Source organism: Vulpes lagopus, chromosome X (genome assembly GCF_018345385.1).
Source record: "Vulpes lagopus strain Blue_001 chromosome X, ASM1834538v1, whole genome shotgun sequence".
Lineage (NCBI taxonomy): Eukaryota > Metazoa > Chordata > Mammalia > Carnivora > Canidae > Vulpes > Vulpes lagopus.
In genome coordinates this window covers 56,485,899-56,501,838 of record NC_054848.1, presented here as the reverse complement: position 1 = coordinate 56,501,838, position 15,940 = coordinate 56,485,899, and the positions used below count along the sequence as shown (strand labels likewise).

The 15,940-nt window shown below is 45.8% G+C and overlaps 1 protein-coding gene across 1 annotated transcript in view; it reads left to right on the top strand.

Moving 5' to 3' along the window:
• Window positions 1-15,940, top strand: part of NHSL2 (NHS like 2) — a 248,815-nt gene that overhangs the window by 33,776 nt on the left and 199,099 nt on the right. The window lies entirely within an intron of this gene.

The following is a 15,940-nucleotide window of genomic DNA, read 5'->3' as shown; positions in this document are numbered from 1 at the left end:
TCCCATTCCAGAAGAGTGTGTGATCCTATGTGGAGACCCCAGTGTGAATTCCATCCTGGGGTTTCTTGGCACAGGCTGTGTGCCCCTCCGCATTGTCCAAGGTTTACACTATAATTATCTGGACGGGGTGAAAAAAAAAAAAGCCAGACCTCCATCCTGAGGCATGTCCAGTGGAGGCTGAGCCAAGGGTGTATTGTTGATAAAGAAGATAGTTTTCTCCTCAGAGCTTACTGAGGGGGATTATTTTTGCTAGGTCAGGTTTTCCAGCTTTATTCAAGAGACTAAAGATAGGAGGGAAGCAGGATGGGTGTGTATATGGGATAGCAGGGAGGAGAGACTTGTTTTTCTCTCTTTTCCTTACCCAACAATAGCTGCCACTTACTGAGCGCTTACTCTGTGTCCTGTGCTTTACACATGTTAATCCTCATTTAATCCTCATGATAGCTCAACAAAGTGTGATCCTCTCATTTTAGGGTTGGGAACACAGGCTCAGAGAGAGCTTACCCAAGGAATTTACCTAGGAAATGGTGAAGTCAGGATTCACCCAACCAAAAGTCATGGAATCACCTGTGCTAGGAAAACCTTGTGCTGGACGCAAGCCATGCACAAGCCATGCACCCAACACAGGACTCGATTCCAGGACCCTGCAATCATGAGCTAAGCCAAACTCAAGAGTCAGACGCTTAATCAATTGAACCACCCAGGTGCTCACCTGGGGGGCTCAGTGGTTCAAAATCTGTCTGCCTTTGGCTCAGACTGTGATCTCAGGGTCCTGGGATCGAGTCCCTCGCAGGCTCCCTGCAGGGAGCTTGCTTCTCTCTCTGCCTATGTTTCTGCCTCTCTCTGTGTCTCATGAATAAATAAATAAAATATTTTTTCAAAAAGAATGAATAACCTGCTGCTGACATGCTCCCTACTCTTAGATGCTTCAATGGTACCCCAAAATTAACATGCCCCAAGCCGAATGCATGATCCTTCCCCCACATAACTCACTGCTGTTCTGGGTTCTCCAGAACATCGCCACATCTCTTCACCTGAAAGTGCAAGTCACTAGCAAAGTCTAGGAGCCTTTCTTGACATCTCCGTCTCTGCCTCACACTCAATCAGTCGCTCAATCCTGTTGATTTTCCTTCCTCGATCACTGCAGTCCTTCTGCAGCCCCAAAGTTACCACCCAAGTCCAAGCCACCAGTCCAGATTTCTCCGCTGGACCTTGACGGTAGCCCCCTGACTGGCCTACTCCAAACAAATCTCCACACTGAAGCCAGGGACTGAGTTGCTTTGTCCCACACTGGCCGGGCTCTCTGATGGGGATGAAAAACTCAAAGCCCCTGCATTAGGCAGTTAGGCAGTAACTGAGCTTCCCCACCCAACCCCAAAGGTGGCAACTTCTTGCAGTTGCTCCAGGCAGTCGCTGCCAGGCTCTATCAGATCCCCAACTCTCCTTTCTGACTTGGTTTCCTGTCTATCTACCCCCTCTCCTGCCATGGCAGCATCAAGTAAAGCCAGAGTCACTCTGCTTTGCAGCAGGAAGGCCAAGATCCCACATCTCCAACATGCAGGCTTTTTGGAAACTCAAAGTCACCCCTCCTACTTTCACACACCAAGACACACAGAGACAAGTGGGGACAGAGGGTAGGGAGCTGGTTCTTTTCCCCAGGATGCCACATGGCAGCCCTGGGGGACGGGGCCACCCACTTCCCTGAGGCCTGCTGTGTGACCCAAGGCCTTTATAGATGACACCACTGCCTGCAGGCAGGCAGCAGGAGGCCCCAGGTGTCTGGGAGGGCTGGACCAGTCTGAAAAGCCAAAATGTGGCCACCTGAGCATGCGCTTTGTAGTTCCAAGTGGTAGGTCTGGATTATCCATTTCTTGACTTCTCCAGGCCTCTGTTCCATCCATCAAAGTACTCTTTTCCACCTGGAATTCTTTGGCCAGTAGGTGCAGCCATGAGTTGGTCCAGCCAGGGGCATGTGCCATGTGCCTGCCGTCTGCTGAGCTGGCCCAGGCAAGAGACAAAGGATAAGAGGAAGCCCACGGGGGTAGGCAAAAACGTGAAGCTAAGTCTCTGTTGCCCAGCTGGATGCAACCTGGCCAACCATACTGAGCATTCCCAGCTCCCGGATCAGGGCAGGTTGCCATGGTATTTTTGCCTTCTAGTGCAGTGGGACTGGAAACAAAGCAGAGGAGGTAGTGAGCCTGAGGGTGGAAATTTGGGGGATGGGTTTAAAACTTGGAGGAGGGCTGGACTTCCTGTCCTAGCCTGAGCTTGAGTTACAGTGGGGTGGCCACTGTGGGGAGAAGTCTTTGTGCCCTTATGCCCCCAGGGTTTCCTGCCACTGTAAGTGTCCATCAGTGGCACATGCCTTACAGGCTTCCTCAAGACCTGGCTGAGCATCTGTGCAGTAGCTCTGCTCTCGTCCCATGACATGGTGGCTCTCCCCTGTGGCTGCGACCTGATTTGCACAGCTCTGTTTTTCATTCCTATGACTGAGCCAGGCAGCCATTTCTGCGGGACAGGTATCAGCCACACTTAAGTGAGTTCCGGTGTGTCCTGACATTGAGCAGCAGTCTGTAGCTGTGGTGGTGAGAAAGATTAATGCTCCTCTTGATGGTGGTATTAAAGTTGAGTCCGAACCCCTGAACTTGGCATTCAAAGACTTCGACAATTTATTTTTGGCAATGCTGAACATTTAATGCCACCTATTTGATCCCCAAACTGAACACACACACACACACACACACACACACACACACACACATTCCTCAAATACCTGTATACCTGGCATCATGTTGAAAAAAAATGTAGGTAGCAGATACATTTTCAGTTTGCATCTGCATATTTGGCATCTCAAAGACACTTGTATGGTGTCAACGTTTCATTTGCAAGTCGACAATTTCCAACCTTACATGTCTAAATATAATGTGGATGATCAGTGTTTGATATAGTAATTGGTGTCTTTGTGGTCACATGCCCGTCTCACCTGCCCTGGAAGGTTATGCAAACTAATTTGCTCTCACTGAGATTTCAGACATAAAGCTAACATAAACCTCTGCTATAAGAAATAGGTTGAGGAAATTCAGTCTGGGATATTATTGTAAACATGAGAGGAGCTCCTTTCTTAAGAAAAACAAAGAAATAGAACAAAAATCACAGACCTCAATCTGCCCAACTCTCAGTGCCCAATTTGTTGTTATTATTATTATTATTATTATTATTATTAAGATTTTTTAAATTTATTTATTTATGAGAGTGAGAGAGAGAGCAAGACAGTGGAGAGGCAGAGGGAGAAGCAGACTACTCATTGAGCAGGGAATCCCACACTGGGCAGGGTTTGATCCTGGGACCCTGGGATCATGACCTAAGCCAAAGGCAGACACTTAACTGACTGAGCCACCCAGACCCCCTTGGTGCCCAATTTAAAAGCTACCTCCTCCACGAGGTCCCCTTAGCCTCCTCCAGCAGGACATTTCTCCCTCCTCTCTGCTCCACAGATTTGTTATAGGGCATCTGGTGTGCCTCTCTTGGATTATGATTAGTGGTGTACTGGGGGGTTTTCCTTACACATCTGTGAGTTCCACCAAAAGCACATTTCATCTCTGGTTCTGTCTCGACACCGCAACCTTTCTCACAGAGCCTGCACTCAAATAGCAACTTGCAAAATAACTGGATGGCTTCTCTCCTTGTTGGGATTTGCTTGGGTTGAGGGGGGCTGCTGGAAGCCCCAGAGTTTCTCACTGGGGTGGACAAATACTTGTCTGCAAGCAGCACCCACCAAGTTTCCTTGCAGCCCTTCTCCTCCCCTACCCACACACATTCCTCCAGGCTCTCTATGTCCCTGTTTCTCCTTTCTTGACCTCCTTCGCCATCCAGCAGCTTGGAGCTGCCTGCCTCCTGCAGAGTGCTGCACCCAGGGGCGCCCTTGCTCTCTTGCTTGGCCTTAGGCTCCCTTTCCAGTCAGCATCTGGAATGGTATATCCTGCCCACCCACTGTCTCTCTGGGTTATGAGCAGAGGTGAGAGCCTTAGGGTGCTGGGATCTTTCCATGTCTTTTCTCTTCATTCCCCTCTAGTATGAGGCAGACACCGTGTGTGTGTGTGTGTGTGTGTGTGTGTGTGTGTGTGTGTGAGAGAGAGAGAGAGAGAGAGAGATAAAACACTCATAACCTAGAATGTACCATTTTAACCCTTTTTAAGTTTACAGCTCAAGTGCACTGAGTATATTCACATTGCTGTGCATCCATCTCCAGAACTGAAACTCCAAGCATTAAACAGTAACCCATCCCCTCCTTTCCCCCTCCACTTACCACTCTTCTACTCTCTGACTTTGCATTTGGCTCATATAAGTGGAATCATTTAGTATTTGTCCTTTTGTATCTGACTTATTTCATTTAACATAATGCCCTCAATGTTCATCTGTGTCGTAGCGTGCGTCAGAATTTCTTCCCTTTTAAAGGCTGAATAATATTCCATTGAATGTGTGAACAGCAGTTTGTTTACCCATTGATGGACATTTCGGTTGCTTCTACCTCTTGCCTATTGTGAATAATGCTGCTTTGAATACAATGTATACAAATGTCTGAGGTCCCATTTTCAATCCTTGTGGGTATTTCTGAAGAGCTGCCATCTTTTTTTCCATAGTGGCTGAACCACTTTACATTCCTGCCGGCAGTGTTTGAGGGCTCCAATTTCTCTACATCTTCACTGACGTGTTATTTTTTTACCTTTCTGAAAAATAATAACTACCCCAATGGGTGCAAAGTGGTACCTTTATTATGGTTTTGAATTGCATTTCCCTAATGACTAAAGATATTGAGCATCTTTTCATGCACCAGGCAGGTAAGCTTGGGCCTGTATACGAAGTTGTGTGTCTGTGCTTGTTTTCCAGGTGGTCTTGGAAGTTGGAAATGCCCATCATTTTGTAGGTTTGGGATTGCCTTTGATTTAAGGAAGTCTCTGTTATACAGCCAGTTACCTCCAGATGCTCTACACTCTTTGTAAGCTATAAGCCCACAACCAGCCAGTCCTGCAGCCTTTCTCTACTCTCTGGTGGTGCTTGTAGGTCTGGCCTTCTTTAGGCTCTAGGATTTCTTTGATTCTCTCTTTTCTTTGGTCATCTTTGACCCATCTAGTCCCAACCTACTGTGAGAGACAGCCAGCCATCCTGGGGAGAAAAAGATTCAGGGGATGGAGAAGGAGGGAAGAGGCAGAAGGTGGCAGATTTCTTCAAACCCATTTTCTGGTTATAAGAAAAAAAAAGAGAGTAAGTAAATCTGCCCTTCCCTCCATGCAAAAAGTCTGTTTTTGTTTGTCTATCAAGTACTTCTATGTTAGAAACCTGCCTGCTCTCCATTTGTATAGGAAGAGGAATAGAAAATGGAACTGTGAGAGGATAACTATCAAAATTCCTGAATTCAGCGCTAAAACTGTCACCTAGGAATTTCCCTGGCTATTTGATCTCTGAGTGAATGTAAAGAGCTGGTAACTCTTATGGAAAATAAGAGTAAGGACAAAAAGAAACCCTCCCAAGTTCTTAGCAGGCAAGTTACAGTAGGAGGGTTTCCAGGTGGAGATGGGATGCATTTCTTCAGTGTCACCTTCCTCTTGGAGACCTCTTGCTGACCCCTGTGTCCTGCTACCCCCAAGTGGCCTGAGGCACATTGTTTGTTAACTCATCTGGGAACCAGACCCACAGCCTTCTTTTTGGGCTCCTGAGACGTCTGGCGTTCTCAACAGGAAATTTATAAAATACAGGAGAGCAGGGAGGAAATTATTGCAAAAACAAAAACAGAATTAGCAGTGTATTACATAGACAAGTTTCCTGAGTGCAGGTTTTGGATCCAATAGCGAAAGCCATCTGAACCACCAAGAGCCGGGGGCATCATGGCTGCTCCGTCATCTGCCTGCCTTCTGGCTCAACTCCCGGCCTGTCCCTCGGGGGTAGGTGCCATCTAACTTTACATAATCTAGAAGGAGATTCCAAGGCAAGACCCAAAGAGAGCAGATTCCAACCCAGATGTTCATGGGAGCCCTCCCACTCCTACCTGGTTTCTTGTCTGGCCAGGAGCTCAGCCACTGGGTCTGTCTCAACACAGTGATCTGGTTCTTTACAATTGGCTTCCCCAAATGCGTTCATGTTCCCCTGGGAGTGGAAGTACATCTCATGCTTTCATATGGGATACTAGTGAACATGTTTATCTTAATAGAAAAGCTTTTGTTTTTATGATGTTCTTTAAATTAGGTCATATGGTAGTGGTTTTCAATTTACATGCATGAAACAAAAGCTTCTTTAAGTGGAAGAGTAAGAAATTTAAAGGGAAATATTAATGAAATAATAGTTCAAGTGATATGTGGCTATGATAAAAATTAGGAAGGTGGCCTGCATGTGACTAGAAATTAGGACACACTGCCTTAGAGTTGACCTGTCTCTCTAAGAGCCCTATAAGCAGACAATTGTCAGGAGGGCTGTGTGACAGGAATTACCAGCATTTAGTTCTGGGTGCCTTCTCATTGCTGGATCTCTTTTTTTTTTTTTTTCATTGTTGGATCTCTGATGCTCTCTCTGGCGAGAGCAAGGAAAGGCTAGAATAGACTTCCTAATCTATTCAATCTCATAGATCTGCTATTCGTCTCCTCTGCGAGGATGGATAACTGGGCCATCAACTATGTTTTGTGTATTTATTTTTATTTTATTTTTTAAAGATTTTATTTATTTATTCATGAGAGACACAGAAAGAGAGAGGCAGAGACATAGGCAGAGGGAGAAGCAGGCTCCATGCAGGGAACCTGATGTGGGACTCTATCCTGGTACTCTAGGACCACGCCCTGAGCTGAAGGCAGATGCGCTTAACCGCTGAGCCACCCAGGTGTCCTTGCCATTTATTTTTAATTGAAGTATAATTGATATATGTTAACTTGGCATCAGGTGTGCAATATAGTGATTCGACAATACATTGTAAAATACTCACCATGACAAGTGAATTACAATACTGTTGAATATACTCCCTATGCTGTACTTTTCATCCCCATGAGTTATTTAGTTCATAAACTGGAAGTTTGTACCTTAATCCCCTTCACCCATATTGTCCACCCCCTCTCAACCTTCCCTTTGGCAACCACAAGTTTGTTCTGTATATTTATGAGCCCGTGTCTCCCTTTTTTTTTGTTATTGTTTGTTGTTTGTTAGATTCCAAAGATAAGTGAAATCATATGATATTTATCTTTCTCTGATTGCCTTATTTCATTTGTTATACCTTTTTTAATGTCTAAGTAATACTTCATTGTGTATGTGTATATATGTGTGTGTGTGTATATGTGTGTATATGTATATATAGTCTCACATCTTTATCCATTCATCTCTTCTTTGAATGAGTTATTTTTTAAAGATTTTATTTATTTATTTATGAGAGACACAGAGAGAGAGAGGCAGAGACATAGGCAGAGGGAGAAGCAGGCTCCATGCAGAGAGCCCAATGAGGGACTCAATCCTGGGACTCCAGGATCACGCCCTGAGCCGAAGGCAGATGCTTAACTGCCGAGCCACCCAGGCATCCCAAATGAGTTAATTTTTTAAAAGATTTCATTTTATTTATTTATTCATGAGAGACACACAGAGAGAGGCAGAGACATAGGCAGAGGGAGAAGTAGGGTCCCTACAGGGAACCCGATACAGAACTTGATCCCGGGACCCTGGGATCACAACCTGAGCCAAAGGCAGACACTTAACCATTGAGCCACCCAGATGCCCCATCCATTCATCTGTTGATGGACACTGTTTTATTTCCTCATTAGCTTCCCCTAATGCTTTCCTTGCTGAACGTCAGGCAGAAATGGTGGTGGCTAACACCTCAGATTACTCTGCTTTGACAAAAATCTCTTCTGCTCAACACTTTACCTCCCCACCCCAGCCAGGACCCTGGAGAAAGAGAATTTTTCAAATCTTCCCTCCTTTTCCTCCACACTATCCCAGCCCATATCCTCTTGAAACACCATGTGGGACACACTGATACTTTTTGTCTTAAAAAATGCATGTTAGGCTCATCTACTTCTGCTTGTGAGGGGACTCCTTGCTCTGCTGTGTGGTGGGCATTACCTGGTGGCCATCCTTAGGAGGCTGGCATTGACAAGTCCCCACTAGGTCCACTAGGAGCCAGGCACTGCCCTAGGCCTTTGTCAGACTGGGCTCATCCCATTCACCTACCAGCACATTAAGTATTATGCGGCACTTGAGGAAACAGGGTCAGAGAAGTTCAGTAACTTGCCCCTGCTTGCCTGTCTCACATGCACTGTCCACTGCCTGCACGGGAAGGGGGTGCTGCCCTTTCCTGCCCAGTGCGTGCTCCTGCAGTTGTCTGCTTAGATGACTAGCAAAAGGTTTCAACACAAGGGCTCTTTTGCCTGCAACAACAATGACCTGGAGGGGAAAACAGATTGATTAAAGTTGAATTTGTCCTAGTGGGAAACTGGTCACAGCATCTCTGGAGAGCCTCAGGCTGGGCCTGGCTGGCTGTCAGGATGTGGCCTGGAGTCTGACTTCCCTTCCTGGCCCTCCCTTTATCTTTCATTGCCTTCTGCTGCCTGACCCCACTGCCCTCTCCATGGGAGCTGAAGAGCAAGCTGCTCAGAAGGAAATGGTTTTTGTTATTTAACCTGGATAAGTATCTCCATGTGCCTTCTCTGGAAATCTACTCATGGATGAAGGAGGGAGACCTGGGTCACCCTCATAGTGTTTGTTTTGTCAGGGGCCTAAAAAGAAGTACAGGTAGTTCCTTATATTCATCACGGGTGTTGTTCCCACCTCCTTCCAGTCACTAATTCTAAATCTAGCCCTTTTAAAAAATATATATTTATTGAGGTATAATTGACATGTAACATATTCGCTTTAGGCGTACCACATAATGATTTGATATTTGTATATAGTGCTAAATGGTCACCACAGTAAGTCTTGATGACATCTATCCATATTCTTAGAAAACACAGTTGATAAATATATAGACCTTTACCTTGGCATTTAAAGCTACCAACAAATGGGTTCCAGGTGGCCTGCCCAGTCTTGTGATCCACCGCTTCCTTTTACACATTTCTTATTTTCCTTGCTGATCAAAATACCCACCGTGGCCTAATGGTTCCTGACTTTTTGACCTCCCTGCTCCTGTGCCCTCTGCCTTATTAAGCAGCTTCATGGAGTAGTAAGAGGGGTGGGTGAGAATCAGAAGCCCTGGGTTGAATGTTAAACTTCTCAGGCTAATCCTCTGTGAGCTTCAATTTACTTTCTCTAAAATGGGGCTACCGAAACAGCCCACCCACTTTTTAAATTGGTCTTGATGATAGGCAGAATGATGTGAAAAACCCTTTGTAAAAAAAAAAAAAAAAAAAAAAAACCTGTAAAATGTCAGTCACCATCGAAGTGTCATTTCTTTTTTTTAAAAAAAATTATTTATTTGAGAGAGAGAGAGAGAGAGAGAGAGAATGAGTGGGAGGGGCAGAGGGAGAAGGAGAGAGAATCTCAAGCAGATTCTGTGTCAGGTGCGGAACCCAACATGGGGCTTGATCTCATGACCCTAGATTGGGACTGAGCTGAAACCAAGAGTTGGATGCTTAACTGACTGTGCCCCCTAGGTACCCCCCAAATGCAATTTCATATTGCTAAAGGACAATGACCCATCCTTTAGGGCTCAGCTCAATGGTACCTCCCCTGTGAAGGTTCCCTGAGGCCTTGGGTGAAAGAGAGCACTCCCTCTTTTGGTGTTGCTGCGGTACTTGGAGATTCTTCATGGCATATGTCCCTTTTTGCCCAGCAGGAGAGGGACTTGTGCCCAGGGCTGAGAGTTGATGTGGAGGGCAGAGAAGTAGCTTAGGCATTTTTTTGCCCCAGAGGGGCCAAACCTTGCACACAGTAAATTCTCGAAAAGCATGTGAACTGGGGAGGCGGGAAAAGAAAAGGCCACTTCTCTGATTTAGAAGCTAATCTGAGGCACCATCTATGTATCCCCGCTGGGAGTTGGAAGGAGAGAGAAAAAGAGGTGAGAGTGGGATGGCTAGAGAGGGAGGTGATGGAAATCTTTTGACTGACTTCAATTAACCAGTTTCATGGACTCCTAAACTTTTTGAGTTTTCATTCAATTCAGGCTGCAGAGTTCCACCTGTGAATCCTTAGGAAGAAAGAATATAAATATATATAAATATATATATATTTATGCTATATATATGCTATATATATTTAAATATATTAAATATATGTAAATAATTATATAAATAAATTAAATATATTATATATTTATATTATACTATTTAATATATTTATTTTATATATTATAAATTAAATATATATAAATAAAATAAAATATATATAAACTATTTTATATAAAATAAAAAATATATAAAAATATATTTATAAAAGATATATTTTTATTTATTTATTTATTTGAGAGAGAGAGAGAGAAAGCATGAGCAGGGACAGAGGGAGAGGGTGAAGCAGGCTCCCCACTGAGCAGGGAGCCCGACTCAGAGGCTCGATCCCAGGTCCAGGCAGATCCCAGGCAGTTTGGGAACTGGAAACCATTTCGCACAGAAGCAAATTATGGATGATTGTCAGACTAGCAAAAGGAGTACTCAATGCTCTATCAGGCTCCGAGCTTCTGGAAAGCAGGCCTCACATACATTCCAAGTATGATTATTATGATCCATTATGCAGAAGGCGGAGCAAGGTAGACGGTGCCCTCTGTTCTGGCTGTACCATCTTGCAGAACCGCCTCCTGGGCTAATATCCATGCAGCCTTGGTCTCCCTCTTTGGTCCCAGCAAGGCTGCCTGCCCGTGGCCCAGGGCCATGGGGCCCTCCGGAGGTCTGACTCACAGCGCTATAAGGGGCTTCAGAGACTCACCAGGGCCAGGCCCCTGCTGTCAGGCAGGTCCAGGACACGACCACCCAGGCAGGTAGCTGACGATGTCAAGAGAAAGGCCAGGGGCCCAGCTGGGCACCTGGCACAGAGCCCAACCAGCCTGAGGGACAGGAAGTGCTTCCCCAAGATGCAACAGGGAGGAGTGGGCCTCCTTGCCCTTGTCTGTGGCCTGGTGGCAGTGGCCACAGGCGGAAGAGGGACTGGCAGAGTAGGTCTGGCCCTACAGGGAGCCCACAGTGAGCTGGGGCATCTTTCCTGGGACCCTAGGACAGGGCTGCCTTTTCAGCCCCAGCTGGAACCTGGACAACCACTTGCCCTTGACTGGGAGAAGGCTCAGAGAAGGGAAGCCCCTCCCTCTGCAGTTCAGGGCTGGGGGCTCTTCTTCTAGCCCTTGGGTGGTGAAGAGCAGCTCAGTGCTCTCCCTGGGGCTCAGAACAGGACTGAGGTCGGGGTCTGGGTTAGATCATGTAAAGGCAAAGGCAGATGACAGATGCTTAACTGACTGAGCCGCCCAGGTTCCCCCCTTCTTCTCTTTTTTACAATGTTATTGAGGTACCTTTGACACCTAGTTAATTACGCTATTTAAAGAATACAGGGTGGTGAATTTTGTCATATGTATATACCCATAAAATTATCCCCACAATCAGGATAATGAACATTTCTAGGATGCCTACGTGGCTCAGTCGGTTGGGCGGCTCCCATTGGCTCGGATCATGATCCCAGGGTCCTGGAATTGAGCCCCGCATCAGACTCCCTGCTGGATAGACAGTCTGCCTCTCCCTCTCCAATGCTTGTGCTCTCCCCTCCTCTCTCTCACTCAAATAAAGAAATAAAAATCTTTTTTAAAAAAAGATAATGAACATTTCTATCATCCCCCAAAATTCCTCTTATTGATCACCTTTGATCTTTCTTCACAGCCCAAGTTGAGCAAAAGAACATGGGTTTATTGGTGATAAGCCCTTCTTAGATTAGAAGATGCTTAGGAGGGGATCCCTGGGTGGCTCAGCAGTTTAGTGCCTGCCTTTGGCCCAGGGTGTGATCCTGGAGTCCTGGGATCGAGTCCTATGTCGGGTTCCCTACATGGAACCTGCCTCTCCCTCTGTCTATGTCTCTGCCTCTTTCTCTCTCTGTGTCTCTCATGAATAAATAAACAAAATATTTAAAAAAAAGATGCTCAGGAGCAGTGGCCTTGGATGTTGGATGCTGAGGCACATGGAGCCTCGAAAATCAGTTCTTCATGAAAGCCAGCTTTGTGGTGCTTGTTATTGGTATATTTCTCCGAAACTGTATGGTTTGGCTGACCTAAGGCACACTTGTCCTCTCTGGGACTCAGTTTTTCCATCAGTAAAATGAGACAGTTGGGTAAGATCTCTCAGGTTCCTGTCAGCTTGGCTTGAAAGGATCTTTCTATGACAACCTTTTCTAAACAGATACTTTTAAAAAGTATAAAAGAAGTGCAATCTATCTTCTTTGTTTCCTCCTGCCCTGAATTACATGCTGGCAGGGTCCTGGCTGATGACCAGACTGCGGCAGGGTTCTGAGTAGATTATTATCCCATTTTACAGATGAGAAAACTGAGGCTTGGAAAGGAGAGATTATTTCTGTTAAAGAGTAGCTGCACTGGTGTACAAATCCAGCCCTGACTCCTAATCCAGTGCTCTAGTCACTACTCCAAGATAATATTCCCAAGAATGCAGGCTTAGTTGTTTCCATGTTGCTGATATGAGTAAGGGTCCTTACATCCAACAGATAGTCCTGCTTTCCATTTGGCTTAGTCTGGTTGCAGGCCTCTGGTCAGGTGCAGGAGCCAAAAAGAGTGTGCTCCCCTGCCCTCCTAAACCACTGAATCAAGCTGATTCTGTGGCCTTACATTTTCTTAGACTGGAGGTTTCTGGAAAGCAGAAACTCTCTGGCCGTGGAATTCGTTGTATATAGTCTCCTGGGACCATGTGTGGACAAACATTTAATAACCACCAGTAGTAGAATCACAGGGTCTGTGGGAAAGGGTGGAAATTTTGGGACCTCCTCAAGGGTGGCCCTAAGGGTGCCAAGGGGACCTGGTATGAGCCGGGGTTGAGGCAACACTGGGCTGAGCTGCACACAGTCATTTTGGAGCAAGCACAGGGTCCCAACAGCTGCATCTTTTGTAGCTCCCTGGGAGAAGGTTGGAGGGCCAGTAACTTCCCCTCTTTTTAGAGACCCCCTGACTGCCTGCCGTGCCCCCAGTTAAGGTGGGAAAGGAGTGCCTTGAAGACAGGTCTGAGATAAAGGGGAATTTGAGGTGGCAGCAGGGTTCTGAGCAGGCCCAGGGTGTCTACTTCCTGAGTATTCGACAAGTACCCAGACGAGGTGGTCAATAACTATTTGTTGACCGAATGAAGAAACCCTTACTCCATGTCAGGCACTGTGGGGGTTATAGAGATAACCGGCCCCAGTCACCAACTGTGGTAGAGAAAGAGGAAGATGACGAACACATAGATAACCATTACATGGGACAGAATGTGATCAATGCCTTAGAAGAGAGACAAAGAAAGACAAGGGAGGAGGGAAGCTTACACCTGGCAGCAGAGGAGGAAAGCGGCTCCAGAGAAAACTTTCTGCTTGAGATGACATTTGAGCTGATCTTGAATAGGGACTAAGGTTTCTAGAGTGGATCATGAATGTTTCTATGGTGGGGGTGGGGAGCAAGGATAGGCTGCATTCTAGGCCCCAGCAGCAGCAGGCCTAGGGCCAGAAAGCTCCCTGAGGCTGTCCCCAGAGAACACAGAGAACTGCAAATGACTGATAATCCCAGAGTCTCAGTGTACCTTAGAGTTTTCAACCTCCTTCCCATCCTGCCTGATCTGAGCCCCTGAGTAGGTACATGGTCTTAGCCAGGGCCCTTGGTGCCTCATTTTCTGGCTAGTCCAAACCAGAAGTGGTGGCCAATCCTGGTAGCATGGGAGTAGATTCCTCATGAAACCGCCCTCATATTCCGTCCTAGCTCATCACATTGATAGAAACAACAAAAGTCCTCGACCCTGGGAGAAGGCTGCACAGGGACCAACAGTTGCTGGATTCATCCATCATTCATGTGGCTGAGATGGGCCATTGTTGGGCTGCGGTGGGGTCGAGTTGGGGCAGGGGGAGGGCCCATTATGAGATTGCGCATTGGGCAGTCCCCAAACCACACAGGGAGGAGCGAGGAGTTGGAGAGTGACATTCCTGGTTGTGCTGTCCATAGGCACGAGCCTGGGAATGTAATTCAACCACTTCTCTGCTCTTGCCTCTTTCTCTATTTCCTGTCTAAAGGAAATTAGTTGCTATTAACCAGTAAACTGAATGGTTTCACTTGACATGGGACAAGATGTTGGATTCAATTCAGCAAACCCTTTCAAATACAGTATCTCCTTGATTCTTCAAAACAAACTTACAAGTAGATGTTATTTTCACTCCGCAGATGAGAAACAGTTTAGTGACCTGCCCAGGGCACACAGCTAGGAAGGTGAAATTTGAGTCCAGGTCTTCCACTTTAGGCTCTCAGCTGCAGAGAGTCCAAAGGCTGGGAATTACAAATTAATGACAAACTGTCAAAATCCAGGAACTAGAAAAAGGAGAAGAAAGGGGAAATATAAGTTAGGCAACCACCAGACCAGAGTGTGCCTCCATGAGGAATACTTTGATCAAGGGAGGAAAAGAAAACTGGAGGCTTCGGTTATAGAATGGAAGAGTCTAGAAGGCGCGCATTTGCGGCTCTGGGAAGAAGGTGGAGATGGAGCTCCTATCCATCTGGGCTCTCACCTGCCAGCCATGCTACAGCCAAGCAACTGTGGACAGCTCAAGACTGAGAAGTCGATCACAGGTGGCTCTAGAGAGGGACCATTTATCCTAAGGAGATTTAATCTACAAATACTCGTTGCGTGTATACAAGTATGAGGGTCAGAGCTAGTATATTTTTGAAAGATAGTTTTTTTTTAAGATTTTATTTATTTGACAGCATACAAGCAGAGGGAGCTGGAGGCAGAGGGAGAGGGAGAAGCAGGCTCCCCACTGAGCAGGGAGCCCGATGTGGGGCTCGATCCCAGGACCCCAGGAGCACAACCTGAGCCAAAGGCAGATGCCCAACCAACAGAAGCTCCTAGGTTCTCCTTGAAAGATAGTTATGCAAAAAATGTAGCCTGGTTTTAATTATTTTTAACACTTTTATTGTGACGTAATTTATATACCATGAAGTTCTCCTATTTCAAGTATACAATTCAGATGTCTTTACTATATTTAAAGAGTTATGCAACCATCACTACAATCAGTTTTAGAACATTTTTAATACCCCTCAAATAAGTATTATACCCTTTTAGCCATCATCCCCAGCTCCTCTCCCTGCCTTGTTCCTCTATACCCCAGCACTAGGCAACAGCTAGTGTACTTTCTGCTTCTATGGTTCTGCCTATTCTGGACATTTCAAAGTGTATGATATGTCTTTTTTTTGTCAGTTGCTTCTTTTACTAAGTATAATGTTTTTGAGATTCATCCATGTTGAAGGATGTATCAATATTGCATTTCTTGGGCAGCCCCGGTGGCTCAGCGATTTAGCACTGCCTTCAGCCCAGGGCCTGATCCTGGAGACCCGGGATCGAGTCCCACCTTAGGCTCCCTCCAGGGAATCTGCTTCTCCCTCTGCCTGTGTCTTTGCCTCTCTCTCTCTCCCTCTCTGTATCTCTCATAAATAAATAAAATCTTTAAAAAAAATATTGCAGTCCTTTATTTTGCTGAAATATATTCAATTGTGTGGATATACCACATTTTGTTTATCCATTGCTAGACCTTTGAATTGGCAAAATTTTGTGTGGGTATATTTTGTTAATTCTCTTGGAACCTAGGAGTGGAATTGCTGGGTCAAACAGTAACTCTTTTGAGGAACTGTGAAACTGTTTTCTAAAGTGGCTGTACCACTTTTCCACATCCTTATCAACACATATTATTGAGTGTTATTTTGATTATAACCATCACCGTGGGCATGAAGTGATGGCTCATTGTACTTTTGATTTGAATCCCCTTAGTGGTC